General features: G+C 40.7%; 1 protein-coding gene across 4 annotated transcripts in view; it reads right to left on the bottom strand.

The window, feature by feature from the left end:
• gulp1b (GULP PTB domain containing engulfment adaptor 1b) overlaps positions 1-22,999 on the bottom strand; it is a 376,077-nt gene that overhangs the window by 218,207 nt on the left and 134,871 nt on the right. The window contains exon 3 of one of the 4 annotated variants that reach the window (XM_067987700.1): positions 21,083-21,135. The exons of 2 other annotated variants lie outside the window; for them this stretch is intronic. The gene's annotated coding sequence lies outside the window, so the exon portion shown is untranslated. The remainder of the gene's footprint in view (positions 1-21,082; positions 21,136-22,999) is intronic. One more of the 4 variants, XM_067987702.1, reaches the window with a different exon arrangement.

Raw genomic sequence — 22,999 nt, 5'->3', positions numbered from 1 at the left:
TATGATTGGTTTTAACCCCTTGTTAATCATGTCCCTCTCTTCTCTGAAAAGGTATAACTGCATGAATTTTTGTATGAAATTTTGCCTTGCTCTGAGTGTCGACAAGACTCTGTGAAGAGTTCAAATCGATACTATAGAATAAGTCCGCTGCAGCTAATAAAATAGTGTTGAACTTTAAAGGTGTATTCGACTCAGTGTTTGCTGAATCAGACTGAGGGGTAAAAGAATCCAGTTCATCACAAGCACATATCATAATGACATAAATCTTGCTAAAATACATTGCCATGTACCAGTATGATTAGGCTTTCTTGTCTTCTCAAACAAAAAACTTGTCAAATATTTTTCTTGAATACCACGTCCTTTTAATTTAGCTCTCTGCTACTGTCCAAATCAACAACTTCTTCCATATAGTTCTCCAATGTCATTAGTCACTGTTTAAATTTTAAAAATCAACAGATGTAGACATATACAGAAAATATAGGCTAAATTACACATAACTGTAAAGAATTTTTACTGATATAGATGATAATATTCTTCTCCTTTAAAGATTTGAGGGCAAATCTTCAGAGGCTCTTCTTGTGGTTTGGACTTCTGGAAGAATGGAGAAGTTAGCACAACTAATTCATGACACTCTTGATTTCCTGGTCACAACCAAACCAAAATCTCGAATTTGCACACCAATCAAGTGGGACTGTGCGTTGGGTGTGAAGTCTGAAGATTTACCCTTTAACGTATTATGTAATAATGAAAAGTTTAATTGCATAATAATGTGCCTCCAGAGTACCTCTAAAGTTGTGACATAAGAACATGTTATCCAATATAAAATGTTTTAACTACATAAGTACTTAGTCAAATACAGAAAACTCAACTGAATTATAAACATTTGAATTAAATGAATTTCAGGATTAAAGCTGCAGCGAGCCTTCATAACTTCGTTTTTTGGAAACATTTTGTTTTGCTTGGCACTGCGTAATAGAATGCATTCAATTCTTATGTAATTTAATCATGCTGTTCAAAGGTACTTTGAAATCTGAACACTAGAAATAAACTTGAAATTTAAATTCTGTGAAAAAATTAAAGCTGCAGTGCTCATAAATGCTACACATTTTAAAACTCAATGTTTGAAAAAATCCCTGTTTAATCTTGTATTTTAAAATTGTTCAATTACTTATCACAAGTATACTCATACTCATTCTTTTTTAAAAAAATTCAAGCTCCATCTACAAATAGAACATTGCCATTAGCCCACATCAGCTGTGGCTCAGTTGGTAGCCTCTCGCCTCTGAGCCAGAAGGTTGTGGGTTCAAGTCCCACTCCAGAGACTTGAGCACAAAATCCAGGCTGATACTCCAATGCAGTTTATCCCTCAACAAACACCACTAAAAACAGATTACCTGGTCGTTATCACATTGCTGTTTGCAGGAGCTTGCTGTGCGCAAATTGGCTGCCGCATTTCCTACATTACAACAGTGACTACACTTCAAAAGTACTTCATTGATTGTGAAGCGCTTTGGGACAACCTGAGTTCATGAAAGGTGTTATATAAATGCAAGTTTTTCTTTTTCTTTCTTTCTTTTCACATGGAAAATGACCTGGGCACTATCGCTTTAAGAAATTCACCCGCGTGGCATCGCCATCAATGAGATAGTTCACTAAGCAGTGGCATTTTTGACCCAAAGAAGAGTTACATAAAGCCTTCAGGCCTTCATTAGCAGAAAAACACACACTTTGCAGCTAATTTCTAGCCAAAAGTCAATTATTTGGCATTGGCTCCACCTTTAAACTAAGCGACTAGACCTAGTAGGCTGACCAATAAAAGTGAGTAGATTGTTTTAAATAATAAATGGTTAAAATACATTTATTGGATAAAAATAATCTGTTAAAATAATTTTTAAAAAGAGACAGGAGAAGAATGGAAGACAGGAAGACAAGTTATGCAGATATGCAATACAAACAGTTTTTAAATGTAATCAAATTCCAACATAGCTGTATATTTTAGCTGTATAGGGTTATTGTGATAAGAAAATTACTTCTGACATTTCAATTGCTTTATTTCTGTAATATCAGTAGTTGTTTCAACATCATGATGTGTTAGCTGAAAAGTTAATAATAAAATCTAGCCCTGGGAGGCTTGCATTTCCCAGATATTCTTGGCAATTCAAGGATTAAAATATAAACATCAGAAATATTTCTATTGTAGTGACTTCAATGACCTTTTGGGCCTCCCATTGAAGCTGAAATATTTTCTTTTTGGATCACCACAATACAATGTAAACAATTCTATTGGACATGTGTTAGGACCATTTATTTGCCTGAATTGTGAATGTTGCCTTGGAACAAACATACTGGGACAAATCTTGCTGGAGTGGGGCATCTCGCGGCATATGCCATTAGTTAGACTTTATCCTGCAGCCTCCAGCTCGAATATAATTTGCACCATAACTTGCTGGAAGTGCGAGCTAATAAGAGGACATCTGGGACCTTAGTGATCGATGGCAGAAACAGTCTATCACCTTAACTAATGAGATTTAAGGATTGAGAAATAAACAGAGAAACAACAGAGAAGGAGGGTGAATGAGAGTCAGACAGGTACAGAAAGAGAAATAAAGAGAGGGAAAGAAAGATTGGATTAAATGAGAGAAAAAAAAAAGGCAGAAAGGAAAAGTAAGAAAAAAATGTTAAAATTTGAAATCTCTAAGAATTTACTACATGCAGGAATGAGACTCAACAGTTTACACTGTTCCCTTTGTAGGCCGGAGAAATTGATTGTTAATGCAATGCCAATCACATTGTTAAAAGGTAACTTGTGCTGTTAATTATGAGCTCTAAATTTCTGTGGCGACTTTAATGGGCAATTAATGTGCAAATCCAGCAAGTTCTTAAAAATAACAGGGAGGCTAAGGGAGAGATGACGTTTGTGCAAAGCAAATGGCGAAGAGCTTAAATCGACCAGCAAGTTCTGGAGATTTGCAACTCACGCCATATCTCTTCTTCCCCTAAACTTGCTGGCCAACTTGTGCAAATAATAATGACGTGCGTTGTGAACTTGCTGTTATTTTTCCAGGAAGGTTTGTCCCATTATTTGCAGAGGTTGAGTCTGTGAATTTCAAAAAAGTCAAACACTGAATAGGGAAAATGGGATATCTCAGATTAGGGAAAAGGATCAGGTTAGAGAGAGCATCCAAGCAAGATAACAAAACAACATGCGTAGAACGGCAATGAGGAATTTAAGACAAGGAAATTACAAGATTGAATAAAAAGTTGAATTTTTTTATTGGATAAAAAAGATTTAAGCTGTAATGGCATTTCCTAAAATTTAATAAAGAACACCATCTACACTGATGACTAAAACAGCTTATAACATCATTTATACCCAATTTCTTTTTAAATGGTGTTGCGATGTCTGCCTCAATAACTACTTGTGGTAAAGTATTTCAAGTCTAATAAAACACTGCAAAAAATGTTTTCCAGCTTCACCCTTCATTCTTCCAGGTGATAATCCTAAATCTATGTCCCTTGTTACCAATTCTCCATCAAGTGGAAACAATCATTCACTAGTTACCTTCCCGCAAAAGCAAAAAATATTGTTTTAATAAAAAGGTGCTGCTCGGTTTGACGTCAACAAGATTTATGTATTTATAAAACTCATCTTCAGCAGACTTCAACAAAATCTACACATTCTACAAAGTCCCACAGAAAGTGTAACTTTTGCACAGCTGTATTATTACAGTTTCTTCAAATATATTCAATAATAGCAGTTTAAAGTTGTCTATTTCAATTGATAGCCGGTAGTTAATGTTCAACACCTATATCAGCAAAAGCAATAAATGTTTGTAAAGAATATTTCCATAGAATATCAATATTTTACTATTCTATTTCACAGGGACATAAATAAGCTTGTCTGAATGATGTCAAATTAAGAGAGCAAAGAACACTGAAAAATAGACACTAAAAATCAACCCTGTAAAATGAAGCTCCTGAATGGCTGATTTGTTGTAAATGGCAAAAGTATTTAAAGCATGATAATAGGATCATTCTCCATACAACCAATTAGCTCGGATTCTTCTCTTTGCTGAGGTCATTCAGTGGTCTGGTTTAGTATTGTTGGTTGTAACTGGGTCATATTGTCAAATTAAGATTCTGCAATACATTTCTAGAGCTCTGTCTGTGCAAGGGATTGGATTTATAGCAGTTATTTTGGCTTGTTATTGAATGTAATTAGCCAATTTGTCTCTTTGTCAATGGGTAAACCCTTCAACTTGTACATCCTGCTAGGTGGACTTGGAGCACCTAGTACACTCTCTCCCTGATTGTTGTAGTCTTCAACTATGCATTTTGTGTAATTCGTGATCAAATTTTACAAATGTTAGCCCATCACTTTTCTGGCTAGTTATGCATTCTCTACATAATAGTATCTTCCCAACAGCTATGTTTCTCATCATATAGTCAGAGTTTACAGGACACAAGGAGGCTAATTCAGCCTATCATACTAGATCTTCAACTGGAACTGTCATCTAATCCTATTTCCCTGCCTTTTCCATGTATCCTTTTATGTTATTCCTTTTCAAATACTACCCAATTTCTTTTTAAATGGTGTTACAATGTCTGCCTCAATAACCATTTGTGGTAAAGTATTTCAGGTCTAATAAAACATTGAAAAAATGCTGTCCAGCTTCACCCTTCATTCTTCCAGGTGATAATCCTATATCTATGGCCCTTGTTACCAATTCTCCATCAAGTGGAGACAATCATTCACTAGTTACCCTCTCATAATATCAAAAACTTCTATTAGGGCTCTCCTTAACTTTCGCTACTTCTGTGAAAAAGCCCTGAATTTGTTTTGTGTCTTTCTTCATTGCTATAACCTTTCCTTGGCTCTATCCTTCAGATAGTGAGGTGCCCAGAACTGCACAAAATATTACAAACTCTAGCCTAACAAATACCTTGTACAAATTCAACATCACTTCCTTCCTTTTATATTCAATGTTCCCATGTAAAAAATTCAGAATAACTTTTGTTTTTTTATTAAATTACTTTTTCTGCTGCACTGTCATCTTAAAACATCCATGTATCAGCACTAAGTCTCTATGTTCCTCACCCAGATAATTACTATTTAGGATATACTTTCATCATTCTTCTTCACATAATCTACTATTTCATAATTCTCTGCAATGAACTACATCTGCCACCAACCTCCTGCATTCTTTGCTGTGCTGGTTTCATCAACAAACTTCAATATCATTCATCTTGTGCCTATGTCCAAATCATTTATAGAAATGAAAAACAAAAGAGGTCCTTAGGACACCAATTTGGCCCTACTCTTTGCTTTCTATTCCTAGCTAACTCTTATCCATGCAGCCAACATTTCCTTTAATACCATGTGCCTTCATTTTCACAAGTCTTTTATGTGACACCTTATCAATTCACTTCATTTATATATTCTTATTTCCTCAACAAATTACAATTAATTAATTAAGCATGGACTGTGCCAACTGTTCCTGATTAGCCCATGCCTTTTTAAGTGTTCACTAATTTCAACCAATATTATGGGCTCCAGAAGATACTCCTCAAGAGAGAGAAGATTAACTGAACCATAATTTCCTGGTTTATCACCTTCTTGAACAGGAGTGCAGCACTTGAAACTCTCGAACACTTTGGCACTATTTTTATTTCCTCGCCAAACTCCTCTATTCTGGGACATAGAGGGCAGAAAATGGTTTGTCCCAAATTTCATAAAATACCATATGGCACTCTCTTATTCCCCAGGAGTAAGACATTGACCAGAACTGTACATAGTACTCCAAGTGAAAATGAATCAATGCTCAATACAAAAATTATTTTCCCCTCTCTCCTTCTGTCCAGACACCTAGAGATCTTGTTTGCTTCTTGAGAAACTTTCCCCTTTAACAACAACAACTGGCATTTATATAGCATCTTTAACTTAGTAAAACATCCCAAGGTGCTTCACAGGAGCGTTAACAAACAGAATTTGACTCCCAGCCACATAAGGAGGTATTAGGACAGGTGATCAAAACCTTGGTCAAAGAGGTAGATTTTAAGGACCGTCTTAAAAGGAGAGATAGATATATGCGGAGAGGTTTAGGGAGGGAATTCCACAGCTTAGGACCGAGGCAGCTGAAGGCACAGCCGCCAATGGTGGAGCGATTAAAATCGGGGATGCGAAAGAGGCAAGAATTGGAGGAGGGTTGTAGGGCTAGAGAGATAGGGAGGGGAGAGGCCGTGGAGGGATTTGAAAACAAAGATGAGAATTTTTAAAAATCGAGGCTCTCTCAGACCAGCAGCCAACATAGGTCAGCGAACATAGGGGTGATGGGAGAATGGGACTTGGTGCGAGTTAGGATACGGACAGCACAGTTTTGGATGAGCTCAAGTTTATGGAGGGTGGAAGATTGGAGGCCAGCCAGGAGAGCATTGGAATAGTCCAGTCTGGAGGTAACAAAGGCATGGATGGGGGTTTCAGCAGATAATCTGAGACAGGGGCGGAGACGGGCGATGTTACGGAGGTGGAAGTAGGCTGTCTTGGTGATGGAGCAGATGTGTGGTCGGAAGCTCATCTCAGGGTCAAATAGGACGCCAAAGTTGTGAATGGTCTGGTTCAGCCTCAGATAGTGGCCAGGGAGAGGGATGGAGTCAGTGGCTAGGGAACGGAGTTTGCAGCAGGGACCAAATACAATGTCTTCGGTCTTCCCAATATTTAGTTGGAGGAAATTTTTGCTCATCCAGTACTGGATGTCGGACAAGCAATCTGAGAAATGAGACACAGTGGAGGGGTCAAGGGAGGTGATTGTAAGGTAGAGCTGGATGTCGTCACCATACATGTGGAATCTGACCTTCAGTCAGGGATTAACTATTTTTGAAGACAATGCTAATTACTAATGACTATGTAATCCTGCATCCTTTACAAAGTGGCCTACTATGTCACTTTTCCCCTATAATTTTAAATATTTGAACTGCATCATCTGTTTGATTCATTGGTTCTCCAACCAGTGTCTATGCTCAAGTCACTTCTTTCCTGACCATAAGTACTTTGACAGCAGGTAAATGAGGAAAAGACAATTCAACAATGAAAACAATATATTCTTTAGTGACAGATCCAACGCACAATTCTATTCCCAACAGAGAAGCATCAAATGCAGGCTGCATGAAAACACTTACCTGTACTAATAGGCTCTATTTTGACAAGTCAAATATATTATAGAGTTGACCAATAAATTGTGCAAACTGTCTGATGAAAGCCATCTGTTATTGATAAAGGTTCTGGACACTATAATTTCTCTCTACTGTACAAAATATAGCCCCTGGCAAAATCTCTTAGTAAAACCTGTTAAAACTTCTAAAATCTGATCTTAGGCATTACTTGAGTCAGATTATGTGGTGGGGGATGCAACTGAAGAGACAACAAACATGATCTTCAGCACAAATTCTAACTCTGGATCATATATAATCAGAAAAAGTACAAGAGACTTTTAGGAACAATACTGGAAGCGTTTAGAAACGATAACTCAGGACAAAATTAATAGTCACTTGGATCAGTGTGGATTAATAAAGGAAAGCCAGCACAGATTTATTAAAGGCAAATCATATTTAACTAACTTGATTGAGTTTTTGGATGAGGTAACAGAGAGGGTCGATGAGGGCAATGCAGTTGATGTGTATATGAACTTTCAAAAGGCATTTGGTAAAGTGCCACATAAATTGAAGCCCATGGAATAAAAGTGGCAGTGGCAACATGGATACAAAATTGGCTAAGTGACAGGAAACAGAGTGTAGTGGTGAACGGTTGTTTTTCAGACTGGAGGAAGGTATACAGTGGTGTTCCCCAGGGGTCGGTACTCGGACCACTGTTTTTTTTGATTATATATTAATGACTTGGACTTGAGTGTACAGGGCACAATTTCAAAATTTGCAGATGACACAAAACTTGGAAACAGTGAGGCGCACAGAAACAGACTTCAAGAGGACATAGACAGGCTGGTGGAATGGGCAGACACATGGCAGATGAAATTTAATGCAGAGAAGTGCGAAGTGATACATTTTGACAAGAAGAATGAGGGGAGGTAATATAAGCTACAATTCTAAAGGGTGTGCAGGAACAGAGTGACCTGGGGGTATCTGTGCACAAATCTTTGACGGTGGCAGGACAGGTTGAGAAAGCCGTTTAAAAAAAGCATATAGGGTCCTGGGCTTTATAAATAGAGGCATAGAGTACAAGAGCAATGAAGTTATGTTGAACCTTTATAAAACACTGGTTCGGCCACAACTGGAGCATTGTGTCCATTTCTGGGCACCGCACTTTAGGAAGGATGTGAAGGCCTTAGAGAAGGTGCAAATAAGATTTACTAGAATGGCTCCAGAGACGAGGGACTTCAATTACGTCGATAGACTGGAGAAGCTGGGGTTGTTCTCCTTAGAGCAGAGATGGTTAAGAGGAGAATTGATAGAAGTGTTCAAAATCATGAAGGGTTTAAAGAGAAACTGTTCCCATTGGCAGATGGGTCGAAAACCAAAGGACACAGATTTAAGGTGCTTGGCAAAAGAACCAAAGGCGACAGGGGGGCAAAACTTTTTTCCGAAAAACTTTAGTAATCAAGGATGTAAAGCACTCACAACGATCAAAAAAAACACTCACACACTCTGTTTATCGTCTTACCATGTTACCAGTAAATGCACAAAAAGGTTAAAGTACACATGCATACGATGTGCGAATGTGGGTACTGAGATCACATGTCTATTGACTGTGTCTATTACTCATCTTTTATTTACTAATCAGAAATACAATTCACCACACCTGGTTTCCCAATTCGCCACATGTGGCTATTGGCTAACATATTGGACAACACTGCTTTAAATCAAAAATTACTATTGAAGCACTGCATTTGAGAGGTTAGTTTGATACAGAAGATAATTTTCAAAAATTCTAAACCAGAATCGTGGAACACTACATATCCAATGACCTTCCCGTCTGCCCTGATCAATACTAAGTCTCAGCCATAACTGGGTACAATTTTTAAAATATAAAACATTCCCATAATACAAATTTATGCACATATAGTATTAATGTATTTACTGTATTACTGATTTGATTAAATCAAGAGACCATTTCAACATTATTTGATTTGCACATTCAGTGTTCTTAACTGTGGGAAGATCGCTCAGTTTCACAGACCATATCACTTTTCTTCAACGCCTCAGCCACTGGATTAGATTGCAGTGTTCCACAATATTGATGCAGATAGAAATTCTCAAAATAACATACCTGACACTCAATGAAATTGAAGTTAGTTGTTCATTTACTTTGTTTTTTGAATTAATCAGTTTACAATCTATTCAGAAATGTAAACAAGCTACAATTCAATTCAAATTCACTTCAAAATGATTTGGAAATTTAGATTTCTGTAGAGTTAAATATTTACCATCAGAATTGTACATTAATGGGCAATTTTCCTTTGCTATGTTTTGCTTAAGTAAACCCTCGTTAAAAATCTTTTTAATTCTGAAGATCAAGTATTAGAAAGCCAAGAATAAACATTTTTGAGGGCCACAGGCAAACTCTAGATTATTCCTTTGAATCCCAAATTGTAAAATAAATGTTTTCTTCCCAATAATAACCTACGAGGGTGTTCAAAAAGCATAATTCACGACAATTTCTATGTCAATATCATCTATATCTTTCCAAATTCAATCTCAGTGCACGTAGCAATAAACAAACCACTTAACAGTGTCACAATTTCCTTCCCGACTAATATATTTCTAAAGAAAGGAACAAACAAACTTGCATTTATGTAGTGCTTTATGATGTCCTCTGGACATTTCAAAGCACTTCACAACCAATGAATTACTTTTGAAGTGTAGTCACTGTTGATTTATAGACAAACCCTGCAGCCAATTTGCTCACAACAGATTCTTAAACAATGAGATGAGTGACCATTTAATCTATTTTGGTGGTGATGGTTGAGGGATGAATGTTGGCCAGGACGCTGGGAAAACTTCCTGCTGTCCTTCAAAATAGTGCAGTGACATCTTTTAATCAACTTGAACAAATTTAACACATCATCCAAAAGACAGCACCTCAGTCAATGCAGCACTCTCTCAATACAACACTGAAGTGTCAACCTAGATTATGGGCTCGAATGCTGGAGTGAAACTTGAATCCACAATCTTGTGACGGAGAGTTGAGAGTTGTACCACTCAGTCAGTTCTATATTTTTAGAATTCTAGATTTTATACCACCCAGATGTAGTCTATGTATAGGAGAGATACAGGTTCTGGATTCTACAAGTACAACTGCATGTATAACAGTGCCAGCCACACTGCTCCAAGTTCCATTTTCATTATCCAGATGGACTCATCGTTGCAGTCAAGGCTCCTTGGGTCCACATAAGCTCCACAGCCAAAGACAAAGGCAATGATCATGGTGGTGATGGAAAATCAGACAGGCTACAGAAACCAGAACCACAATTTTTACCCGGGTGTAGCGGGCGACGAAACCGCAACATTGACGTCTGAGGGTGTGCCGCCTACCCTCGTGACCCAATTTCCCGAACACTACTTAAAGGTTAAGTCCACCTCTGCAAGGGAGGCTGGTAGGTGCAGTTAGGGCTAGGCGGGATGTGTTGTCCCCAACAAGTGGGAAGAAACAACCTGCTGCCACAATCATGATGGCATGGATGGAGGTGGCTGAGGAAGTCAGCAGCAGGCGCATGACGCCAAGGTCAGTGGATACAGTGTAGGAAATGGCTCAATGACCTGACTAGGTCAGGAAAGGTCAGCGCATGTCCTACTATTCCCATTTCCTGCAATGTACCTTCTTTCAATCTGTCTTGTTCCTCCATCATCATTCATACCTCTCCTCACCCCTGCATCACTTTCCTCAGCACCAATCTCTCATTCTCACTCCTTACACATGCTCAACTATCACTTCCTCCTTTCAGTGTTGCAAATAACTGCATCCTGATCTCATCTCATCTGAGATGCGCAACCTGCACCTACTCTTAGCAAACCTCCTCAATTCACATTGTAGTAGTGGATTACTTATGAGATGTAGTCACTGTTGAGTTGTAGGCAAGAATACAACTCTATGAAATTTCTCTTGCCCGTATAATTACTTCTGTGAATTATTACTTTTTTTTTAATTGTTACCGCTCTCTCCTTTGCAACCAGGTTCTTACTCCTGATTGCTAGCCAGCACCTCTTTGCAACTGCATGGTTCTGGATTTTGGGTGAGGACAGGATCCGACTCAGCTATAATGCCTCCTGCAGCTGGATAACCTGCCGACACTCAAATATCTTGGGCTTACACATGAAAAATGGCTATGTGGACAATATATGGGTACATAACTAGCACCTGTGGAACCAAACACAAGTAAGGAGTAGACATGTTTAAGAGGGGAGTGAAAAAAAATGGACAAAAAAAAATTCTGACAGCTTGGAGCCAGCAGAGAGGTGTCCATAGTGATATATTTAACAATGAAAATCTGTTTTTAATTTTAAAATACAATATATTATGGGTTAAATAAGTTTTCCATAGCATGTGTGGAAAAATTAAGATAAAAATTGTAAAAAGGAAACAAAATGAAGAAATAGATTGGTATGTAAAATATGTACTTCATCCAAACCAATTTTGTACCAAATTATGCATAGGAATAACAGTTAATGTAATAATTCATGTTGTAATTTTTTTTTATTCCTGGTTCAGACTAGAAGCAAGACCTGTTGGAGCAGCAACTCCGCACATGCTGCTCCACAGAAACATTAACATCAGAGAAAGAAAGATGAGTATATAGGCACTCAAAATCATATACACATAGTGTATAAAAAACTATGATAAATGAACTGAAAGATATTTCACTTCGATAACAACATGCCTTTAAGAAACTGCTATGTGCATTCAATGCTATGTGGATAAGTATTCTATACCACAGCTAAATATTGATGCATATTTGCATTGATTGAAAATCAACTGAAACTCAATAGCTACAGTAAAACAAAGTCAGCAGTACATCTGTAAACTATAGAAAATCTTCCTAACGTCTCCAAATTGTGTGCGCTGTTGAAATACAGTAGGGCACCGCACCCTTTCTTTTTATCTTACATTTCAATGGTAAATTGTACAACTTGTATTAACAAACCCAAAGAGATAACACAAGGGAAACCAAAACTGCAAAAATAATGGCCCAAAAATTGCTCACCAAACAACAGGGTAATTCAATGGCATCCTCCGTCTCAGACGGCGAATCGAAGGAGCAAATTCACGCATTTGCACATACGCACTAAAACATGGAAATCGTGAACTTGCTCTTATTAGTTTGCCAGCGATTTGACAGCTGCGAATTAAAGGGGAAATTGCACGCTGCAATCACTGAAAAAGCGTAAACTTGCCCGTCTAGAATGTAACTATTTCCGCCACCAAAAGGTATGCTGAAAAATACCAGGTCCACACCAGGTCCACTAAAAGCGCGATGATTCTTAAATGACTGCCAAACAACTAAAAATTAAATTTTAAAAATGTGGAGTCTCATCTTACTCCTTATTGTAATATTTTAGGTCATTAAAAAAAATTTTAAAATTAAAGTTAAAATTTTTTTTTTTACTTTTTCACTTCTGTCTCTTTAATTTAATTAAATTACTTCTTTGGCTTTTTATATATTTAAAAAAAAATACATTTTTTTTTATTTACAATGACTTGCAGTACTTCAAATGAATGAACTTTGCTTGCCTGCTTGTGGGCGTGACTTCTGTTCCTAACAGATTTTGTGGGCGTGACTCACATATTTCCCATGCGAATCAACCCACGCTGTTCAGAGGCTGGGTTGATGTCGTGCATTTTTTGTAAACTTCCAAATCACACAAGTCTACGCCACAGATCCGCAGTAAGTAAATTCATACATTTAATTCGGAGGAGCTGCGGTAATCGTTGCCACGGTACTCTGATCAAATTCCGGCTCATATTTGATTTAACATTCAAGTATCAATTATTCTTATCTATTCAATTACAATTAATTACCAAAACTACAACTTTCAGGTCAACAATGCAACCCATCTTGCTCTGTGTAACTGCAGATGAATCTGTGCCATGTATACAAGTTAAAATACCAGTTCACTTGCCATTATACAGAATCTTTGATCCATTATCCTAATAAAGCCTAAAAATGTTCTGCAATTATTCCAAGTCAACATTACTCTGTGGATTGAATATTGGAAGTTTGGTGCATCTATATCGTATAAGCATTCTCGCAACTTAAACGTGTACTTAAATTTTGTTGCAGATTAAATGGGCTGAGCCATAGTTAATAACCGAGCTATATAAATCTTGATCCAAGCAGTATAGCTGAAATAAATAAGGTGTGCCTTTTCAGAATTCAACTAGAATTATAAAGAATCAACAGATGTCACACTACAGCCAATGTGACAATTTCCAGGATTCCTGACCATTTTGCCATGGAAGGATTTTGCAGTACTTTATATTAAAATATTACCATTAAATTAAATTTTGCTCCCAAGGTGTGCAGGTAAAGTGATTTAGAATTCAGGTGAAGCATTTATTCAGATTGCTCGAGGCAAAAGAAATTTGTTTATCATCTCAGTGATCGACCACACCTATTATTGTTGAGACGGCCCTATTCGTTTGAGCTCGGCAGAGATTAGTTATAGGGAACTTTCACTGGGAGAATGGTAGCCATTTTAGTTGGCAGTCCTCCTGGCCAATCCCTGGATAGGAAGTGAATTAGGGTTCAAACTTCTATCTTCCTATCCAGGTAGGGAACAAAAGAAAAAAACCACACGATCTGGGTCAATTCGCCAAAGTCTGGGAAGCAATCACAACCTAAGCCCCGATTTTCAAAGGAAATTGTGTTGAGGCGGGAGGGGGCTGAGAATCGGGGAAAATCTGAGCGGGTTCAGAAGCTGGCTCCAACCAGTCGACCTCCGGGTTCCCCACAGATGCGTCTGTGTGCGCGTGCGTGCCTCATGAATGCTGAAGTCCCACCGGCAATTAAAGCCGGCGGGACTTTTTTTTAAATTAGTTCACGGGATGTGGGCGTCGCTGGCAAGGCCAGCATGTTTATTGCCCATCCCTAATTGCCCTCGAGAAGGTGGTGATGAGCTGCCTTCTTGAACCACTGCAGTCCGTGTGGTGAAGGTTCTCCCACAGTGCTGTTAGGAAGGGAGTTCCAGAATTTTGACCCAGCGACGACGAAGTAACGACGATATATTTCCAAGTCGGGATGGTGTGTGACTTGAAGGGGAACGTGCAGGTGGTGTTGTTCCCATGTGCCTGCTGCCCTTGTCCTTCTAGGTGGTAGAGGTTGCAGGTTTGGGATGATAGTTAACAGTGATTGATACTTTAAGTGTTTGAAGTAGTTCATTTCATGCTGATTGAGGCAAGGGACCAATTTTCATTCAGCCTCAGCGTGTCTCCTGTGCTGTGGGAAAATCTCCATGTTTTAGGAGACTTATTTCAGCCAGCTGGACATTCAAATGCTTGTTTGACCGATGGAGATAAAAGGAGAGTTGTTGAGCAGGGTACCCTGGTCTTTCAGACAAACTTTCGGCTGGGAGATCTTTGTGTTTACACTGAAATTTCATAGTTTACACTCAGATTTGTTCTGTTGACACATATTTACCAACTTTTCGGACCCCCTCAAACTGACACCATCGGGATGGGGGGGCGCCATGGCTGCATTCACCACTACATCCGAGGACGAGCAACATCACCATCCTCGCCAGGCACAGTGTGCACTTCGGCCACTTGCAGCTCCACCACACAGTGCTGCGCCACAGGCACCTGCACAAGAGCAGAGGGCAATAACAGAGAGAGAGACGTCACAGAAGGCACTATCCTCACCAGAGGGTCCACAGACCCAGACTCAGCTTCCTTGACCTCTCTGAGGAGCAGTGCATATGGAGGCTCAGAGTGAGTCGCCAGGTGGTCGCAGACATCTGCAGCCTCCTTCATGCCGAGCTGCTCCCGGATGGCCCAAGCAACATCTCATTACCCGTCGCTGTCAAAATCTTCTCAACTTCTTCCCCTCCGGATCATTCAAGGTTGCCACCGGGGACATTGGCGGGGTCTCTCAGTCGTCTGCACACAAGTGCATAAGGCAGGTCACCAAAGGCTTGTTTTGCAGGGCCTCGCAACATGTCAACTTCTCCAAGGACGACCTAAGCCAGACAGAGAGGGCAGTGGGATTCCACTCTGTAGCTGGCTTCCCACGGATGCAGGGTGCAATCGATTGCACCCATATAGCAATACGAGCACCTCCACATGAGCCAGGACTGTTCATCAACAGAAAGGGGTATCACTCCATCAACGCTCGTTTGTGACCACCACTAAAGATTCCTTCACGTGTGCGCCAGATTCCCTGGCAGCTGCCACGTAAGGCCATAAGAGATAGGAGCAGGAGTAGGCCATTTGGCCCTTCGAGCCTGCTCGGCCATTTAATGAGATCATGGCTGATCTGATTTTTATCTCAACTCCACTTTCCCCATATCCTTTGACTCCCTTGCTGATCAAAAATTTGTCTGACTCAGCCTTGAATGTATTCAATGACTCAGCCTCCACAGATTTTTGTGGTAAAGAATTCCAAAGATTCATGACCCTCTGGGAGGCAACCACTTATTCTGAGACTATGCCCCCTAGTTTTAGATTCCCCCATGAGGGGTAACATCCTCTCAGCATCTACCCTATTGAGACCCCTAGGAATCTTATATGATTCAATAAGATCTTCTCTCATTCTTCTAAACTCCAATGAGTATAGACCCAACCTGTTCAATCTTTCCTCATAAAACAACCCTTCCATACCTGAAATCAACCTAGTGAACCTTCTCTGAACTGCCTCCAACGCAACGCCACGATTCCTTCATTCTGAGGGAATCCAACATCCGAGGCCACTTCCTCGCACCTATCACCCTTAAGGGCTGGCTCCTAGGGGACAAGGGATACCCCCTGCACACGTGGATCATGACACCTCGGAGGAACCCCATCACCGAGCAACAGTGTCGATACAATGACAGCCACATCGCTACCAGATCTACAATTGAGCATGATATAGGGCTGCTCAAGATGTGATTTAGGTGTCCTGATCGTTCTGGGGGTGCGCTTCAATACGCACCAGACAGCGTGGGATGCCGTGTGGCCGTGCGTTGTGTCCTCCACAACCTGGCGCTACGGGGTGGGTACCGCTTGTGGTGGAGGAGGCGGCGGAGGCGGAGGAGGAACCCATGGCCAGAGCAGCAGCTCATCTGGCTGCTCGTGAGGCCAGGGAGTCACTGATATGTGAACTGTTCTCCTAACATCAGAAAGTGTGAACAGTCTAGTCCTCAGACCACCTGGAAAGAGCAGCACCAACACCAGCCCCCTCCCTGCACAAAACAGTCCTGAAACTACACATACACCCACTGTAAGGTGACCCAATGGGTGGCATCAAGTGTCGCCATTCATGGTGATGCTCATGAAAGGGCCCTATTGCAAAAGCCAGTCAAGAATGGGCAAGATGTGGCAGTAGTGGTGAGAATGATAACATTTAATGTGAATATAACAAAAACTAAATCTAAATGCAAAACATGACAGTCTGTTAGACACCCTTGTGCATAACCTTTGTGCTCACAAATCCTTAGCTTTTCTCTTCCTACCGCTTCTATGTGGTGCATCCCCCTGTGGCTGCAGCAGAGGTAGTGGCAGGTTGCTCATGTTCATGCCTTGACTGCTTAGTTACTTTGGGCCTAAGCCCTCTGGGTTTTGGAGCCCGTGAGCACCCCTCCAAAGACTGCTCCACCTGTACCTGTGCAGGGGCAGAGTCAGCCACCTGGAGAGGAGGCAGCATTGTGGGTACTGGTTGAGAGGAGGGCAACAAGTGAGATGGAGGAGCCCTTTGAGTGGCATCCCCACTTCCACATCCCCTTTCGCCACCATCCCTCCCCCCCACCCCCAACAATGAGTTGTGGGGGGGGGTGGTGATGTGGAAGACAGAATGCAGGAGAATCAATAAAAGTGTACTCACTTTTGCTGACCTAGTTAGGTCATTGAAGCGCTTCCTACACTGGACCCAGGTGTGGGGGATGTTGCTGCGCTGGTGACCTCGTCTGCCACTCGAGCCAGTCCTTCTTGGTGGCAGAGGCAGGCCACTTCCTTCCGTCCCCAGGGTAAAACAATTCCCTCCTCCTCCTCCTCACCCCGGCCAGTAGCTGCTGCAGCGAAGCATCATTAAACCTTGGAGCAGCCTGGCCTCTGTGCTGCTCCATTGTGCCTTTTGGTGTTTGCTGCAGCAAAAGCCTTTGAGCAATGGCCCTTTAAATAGAGCCACTCCAGCTGACAGCCTGTCATGCAGGTGCACAGTCCATCCACTGCGCAGCTTTCAGACGGCAAACCTGGAAGCCACGTTAAGGGCCACCAATTAATTTGCGATCGCGTGGGAAACGGTAAGATTTTATTAGTTGGGTTACCCGCGTGCCCATTAACCCCCACCCCCCCGCCACTGCCATCCCGCCGCCCTTTCAAAATCGAACCCCTAGTAAAAGAAAACTCTCATGTTTAAACTCAGAAGTGGTCAGATTCAGAGAAAAGTTTGACCAGTAAAAGTTAATTTAACTTGCTAACTGCACTGTACAGCAAATGACACTGCACTTTTTTTCCCTATAATCACAAATGAGGGACTGAATTATGTTGAAGAAAAAATGAGAGGCTGTAACATTAGTCTGTACATTCATTTACTGTGTGCAGAATAAAATAGCTTGATAATTAATATCTGGCCTCATCTCATTACAGTATTAATTAGTCCATTTTACGGAAAATGTGATAATTTCAAGAGTGAGATTATGGTATCCAGTTCACATTGTAAGGGGGTTCACTTAATCTGCCTAAAAGGACCCACCGAAGTGAGTATCTGTGCTGGTACGTGGCTAGGTATGATGTGACTGTGCACCCTCAGAGGCATGTAGCTCCTCTGAGGAATCACCCTCGTCCCTGTTTTGTGCCTCTTCATCAATCCTTAAAGGCCCTTGAAGAGAACATAAGAAATAGATGCAGAAGTAGGCCATACGGCTTCTCGAGCCTGCTCCGCTATTGAATAAGATCATGGCTGATCATCAACTTCAAACTCCACTTTCCCGTCCGATCCCCATATCCCTTGATTCCCTTAGTGAACAAAAATCTATCGACCTCAGTCTTGAATATACTCAATGACTGAGCATCCACAGCCTTCTGGGGTAGTGAATCCCAAAGATTCACAACCGAGTGAAGAAATTTTTCCTCATCTCAGTCCCAAATGGCCGACCCCTTATCCTGAGACTATGCCCCCTAGTTGTAGACTCTCCAGCCAGGGGAAACAGCCTCTCAGCATCTACCCTGTCAAGCCCTTTAAGAATTTAATACCTTTCAATGAGAACACCTATCATTCTTCTAAACTCCAGGGAACATAGGCCCATTTTACTCAATCTCTCCTCATTCATCAACCCTCTCATCCCAGGAATCAATCTAGTGAACCTTTGTTGAACTGCCTCCAAGGCAAGCATATCCTTCCTTAGATAAGGAGACCAAAACTGTACCTGATACCCCAGGTGCGGTCTCACCAAAGTCCTGTAAATTATAGTAAGACTTCATTACTCTTGTATTCCAACCCTCTTGCAATAAAGATCAGTTTCATTGTTATGCTCCCAGATCATGCTTTCATATATATGAGTGGATATTGAGCAGTAAACGTAAATTCCTGATCATGAGGAAGACAGGATCCGCTTACAGGAAAGACCAGTGATGCTGAACCTCAATATCTAGAGAAGACCCAATATCTAGAGAAGACTCAAGGTCAAATGTCTTGAATACGTAAAAATGAGCATCGAGGAGCTCAAACTCAAGAGAATTGTATTGCTAAGTTCCATCATAATTAACAATTTATATCTTTAAAAGTGCCAAATGGATAGTAAAAGGAAGGAAGGAAATAAACAACTTGTTATTTACAACACCTTATCCATCCTCAGGATTTCCTAATGCCTTTCACAGCCAATGGATTACTTTTTTTTTGGAAGTGCAGTCATTGTTGTTATAACCACAGCAGCTACTCTGCACTCAGCAAGGTCCCACAAATGGCAAATTGAATGAAAGACCAGATAATCTGTTTTAATGATGTTAGTTGAGCAATAAACTATGGTCAGGACACTGGGGAGAACTCCTAATCTGTTTCAAGTTCTGCAATGTGATCTTTTACAACCATTAGCACAGGCAGGCATTTAATATTTTATCTGAATCCCATCAATGCAGTCTTCCTTCAGCAAAGAACAAACTTGCATTTATATAGTGCCTTTCATTGTTTCAGGACAGCCCAAAGTGCTTCACAGCCAACAAGGTACTTTAGAAGTGTGACACTGTTGTAATATAAAGGAAATATGGTAGTCTTTTGTCATTATTGCCTCATTTTATCACACCATTGCCACTTCTGTCATTTAATCATCTCCTATCCTCTACCTCATTGCAGACCATTCTTTTTTTCCCCCTCCCTACCTCCTTTTCCCTGGCTCTCTTCCTCCCAATAAGCTGTTAATCTGTTACATCTCCCGATTCTGATGAAAAGTCATCGACCTGAAACATTAACTCTACTTTCCTCTCTCCAGAGATACTGTGCTCATATTATCCGGCTATTTGATGCACCTTCCATGGTTTAATGATTATTCAAAATTCTCTCCAAATTTCAATAATGGTAGAGTCCTTCCACAAGTTGCTACCTGTATTATTTATATGAGCAATCATTGCTTTCAAGTTTGCAGTACAAACAAATAAAAAAGCAGCTGCAGTAACCATTCAGAATCCATTTCACTCTTCAATTGGTCAGTACGTTTCAGTTACATTTGTCACACATGACATGATGTAAAGGACCACTTGAATATAATAACCACATTTTCTTTTCAGAAAGAGCTTATTCTTTATCTTACATTTGATGTTTAATACAAAAAACAAATTTTGCTTCTTTCGCTGAACAGTACAAAAACTATTTGATAGGTAAGTTTAGTCACTTTTGTTTAAATGTTGTAACTTAATGTTTGTACATTCAAAAGACAAAGTACTCGGCATACTGGAGAAAGGATGATGGTGGCAGAAAGTGAATCCATTACTTCGGTTTCTCTTTTATTGGCAGATTTTTCTGACTGTACCTGCTTGATTCATTGTTTTTATTATGTCTTTAGTAAATCCATGCTGCTTTCCTCATATTTGATTCATGTGCTGCTTATTTCTCATTTAAAAATACAAAATGAGAAAAAATGCAAGTGTGACATTAATATTTTCATGTAAAAAGATGATTGAAGTAGGTGAGCTCAATATGTAATATTTTTATATAAACAGATAGATCGAGTAGTATATAGATGTGGGCAAAACCATATGCAGAGATAGTTTCCAGATTGTATAACATTAGACCAAAGAAAAAATATATGCTACAGTCTATTCTTCTAGCAGTCACATCAATATGGTAAAAATTGTAAAGATGTAAAACCCGATCCCAACTCACCTCCAGCCCGCCCACTTCCAGTTTTTTTTTTACAGAGGCGGATCAGGGGGCGGGCGACCAATCAGGAGGCAGGTCGGTCAGTGAAATCTGCGGGCCTCCACTTTAATAGCTTTTTTATATTTAACTCCTGAGGGCCGGGATTCCTGAGCCTTCTGATTCACACCACGTAAGAGGAGGAGAGAAGGACCGGATCATCAGGTAAGTGCCTTTATTGCACGGCTTGTGGGCCAAGAGGAGGAGAAGTGTTTCCTCCAGGCTCACCAAGCCGACCTGCCATGATCGGCCAAACCCCCCACCCCACAATATCTGACCCCCCGATGTCTCTGAACCCTGATCTATCCACGCCACCAACCCCCCACCCCCCGCCCCAGTATCCGGCCACAATCCCCCCCCCACCCCAACCCCGGTGTCCGGCCATATCCTCCTCTCCCTCTCTTTCCCTCCCCCCTCCGGTGTCTGGCCACAACCACCAGCCCCTCCCCCCCCACCCCAAACCAACGTCCGGCCACAACACCTCCCCCCACCACCCTCCCCCACTGGTGTCCGGCCACACCCCCTGACGTCTGACTTACCTGGCATCCGCTCCCCACCTGTCAATCTGGCTGGCTGTCGTGCTGGAAACCTGCTGAAAAAATGTAAAAGATGTCCTGACGTCAAAATTGCCAGGACGTCCAAGAAACCCATACTTCTGGGTTTCCCATCCAGAAATCCTAAAGCCCTAGTCTCCCCAAGGCTCGGAGTAAAATCCAGGCCTTTGTGTCAACATGTATACTGGAAACTGCCCATGTAAACATATGAGGGATTTGTATGTAAATAGTTCCCTTTCACAATGTAGTTGAAGGCTTTGTGCCACTAGATCTGCTCCCATTGCCCAGTTGCTGAGACTGTACTAGCCACACCTCAAAAGCTCCTATTTATCTCCTGCAATCTCTGCTTTGGAAGTTGTCTGTAAGTTTCTGCATTTCTGTTCAAAATCATTTTAGCATTTGTCTGTTTTGTATTTATGGTTAAAGTTTGCACTCTGGCTCCAGTCAAGCTGGTGTACATTTTGCTTGTCCCACTTCAGTTCTTTGACAGCCTCAGGCTTCCAGCTCTAGCCTGTTTTTCTTTCACTGTCTCCCTGCCTTGACTCCCTCAGCCCTAGGTTAATTTTATTTATGGCATCTCAGACCCGCTGGTTTACGGCCCCTTTGGCCTTGGTTTATTTTACTACAACCTCATTGCACCACTGGTTTATAGCTCCCTGACCTCCAATCCCTTCTCTGCCGATAAAAAAGAATGTCATGGTTTTATTTTACTGCCACCCTGCCATGGCTCTTTTGGCCCTGGTTTATTTTACTGCAACCTCCCTGCCGCGCTCTTATATGGCTCCCACAAGCCCCACCCCTGCTGACATTCATTTTCAAGAGAATATGGTTCACAGCACAAAATAGTAACACAACCCTAACAAAACTTACTTTCCCTTCAAAAAACACCACAAGATTTGACCTGCAGCCTTAAGCAGCTCTTTTTCCTATCCCTACTCAAAAACAAGTATAGAATCGCAAAAACACAAAAGAAAACAAAAGCACAGCTTAGCAAAAGAGAACAGAAAGAAAAATGAAAAAGCAGAATTCAAGTCACACACAGCAAGTACAACAGAGAAAGTTAAGAACCAAATCATATCTTCCAAATGTGTCCAATGTCAGAAGGGGTCCAGAAATAATTTTTAAAAACACACCTTGACAAAACATGTAATGTTAAATTAGTCATCATTTTGCTCCCTTCAGCAAAAGGTAACCATAACCAAATGTAATAAGCAGAATTCATGACATTTGAAACATTTTCAAATGTACAATTTTCAATTTATGCTTACCATTTGAAATACATGGGACAATTTTTTTTTTGGAGTGAGTAATTTCTTGGACATCAATTACTATCAAGAGGAAGGTGGAGGCAACATTAAACATTGCCTAATTTAAGATAGCACGTCTCCTGTGAATTCCCTGAAGCTAAAACCTAAAAAATGTGTAGCTATCCCAGGGAGTCAGCAGGCCAAAACAGCCATATTATCTACTAAAGTTAAAAAAGAGGGAGCGTATTCCTTAACTGTCCAAGGGCATTTCCACCTCGACTCTCGACATAAATGTATAATACACCACAGAAGCACGATATAAAAAGAGATTAAAATAACCTTTGAATACATTTGGCTGTCTTTGCGCAGTCAATCAGAATCAATAAATGATTGAGCAAAGAATAGGCACAGATAAACTGTTGAGAAGCAAAATTCAGCCGAAAACTAACTTAGGTGCCTAAGTGATTTCAATGTCAAAGATTTATTATCTACATACCATCCCTTGACGACATTAGCCTGAAGCATGGACTCAGCTTCCACATGTATGCCAAGGACATCCAGCTCAACCTGGCTACTTCTTCCTGCCATTAACCTGAAGTTTGGTGCAACACTCTCAAATAGCTTAAATAAATGCAGAAAGTGGTGGACAGCTGAC

Source organism: Heptranchias perlo, chromosome 7, assembly GCF_035084215.1.
Source record: "Heptranchias perlo isolate sHepPer1 chromosome 7, sHepPer1.hap1, whole genome shotgun sequence".
Taxonomy (NCBI): domain Eukaryota; kingdom Metazoa; phylum Chordata; class Chondrichthyes; order Hexanchiformes; family Hexanchidae; genus Heptranchias; species Heptranchias perlo.
This window is presented reverse-complemented; position numbering and strand designations above follow the sequence as displayed.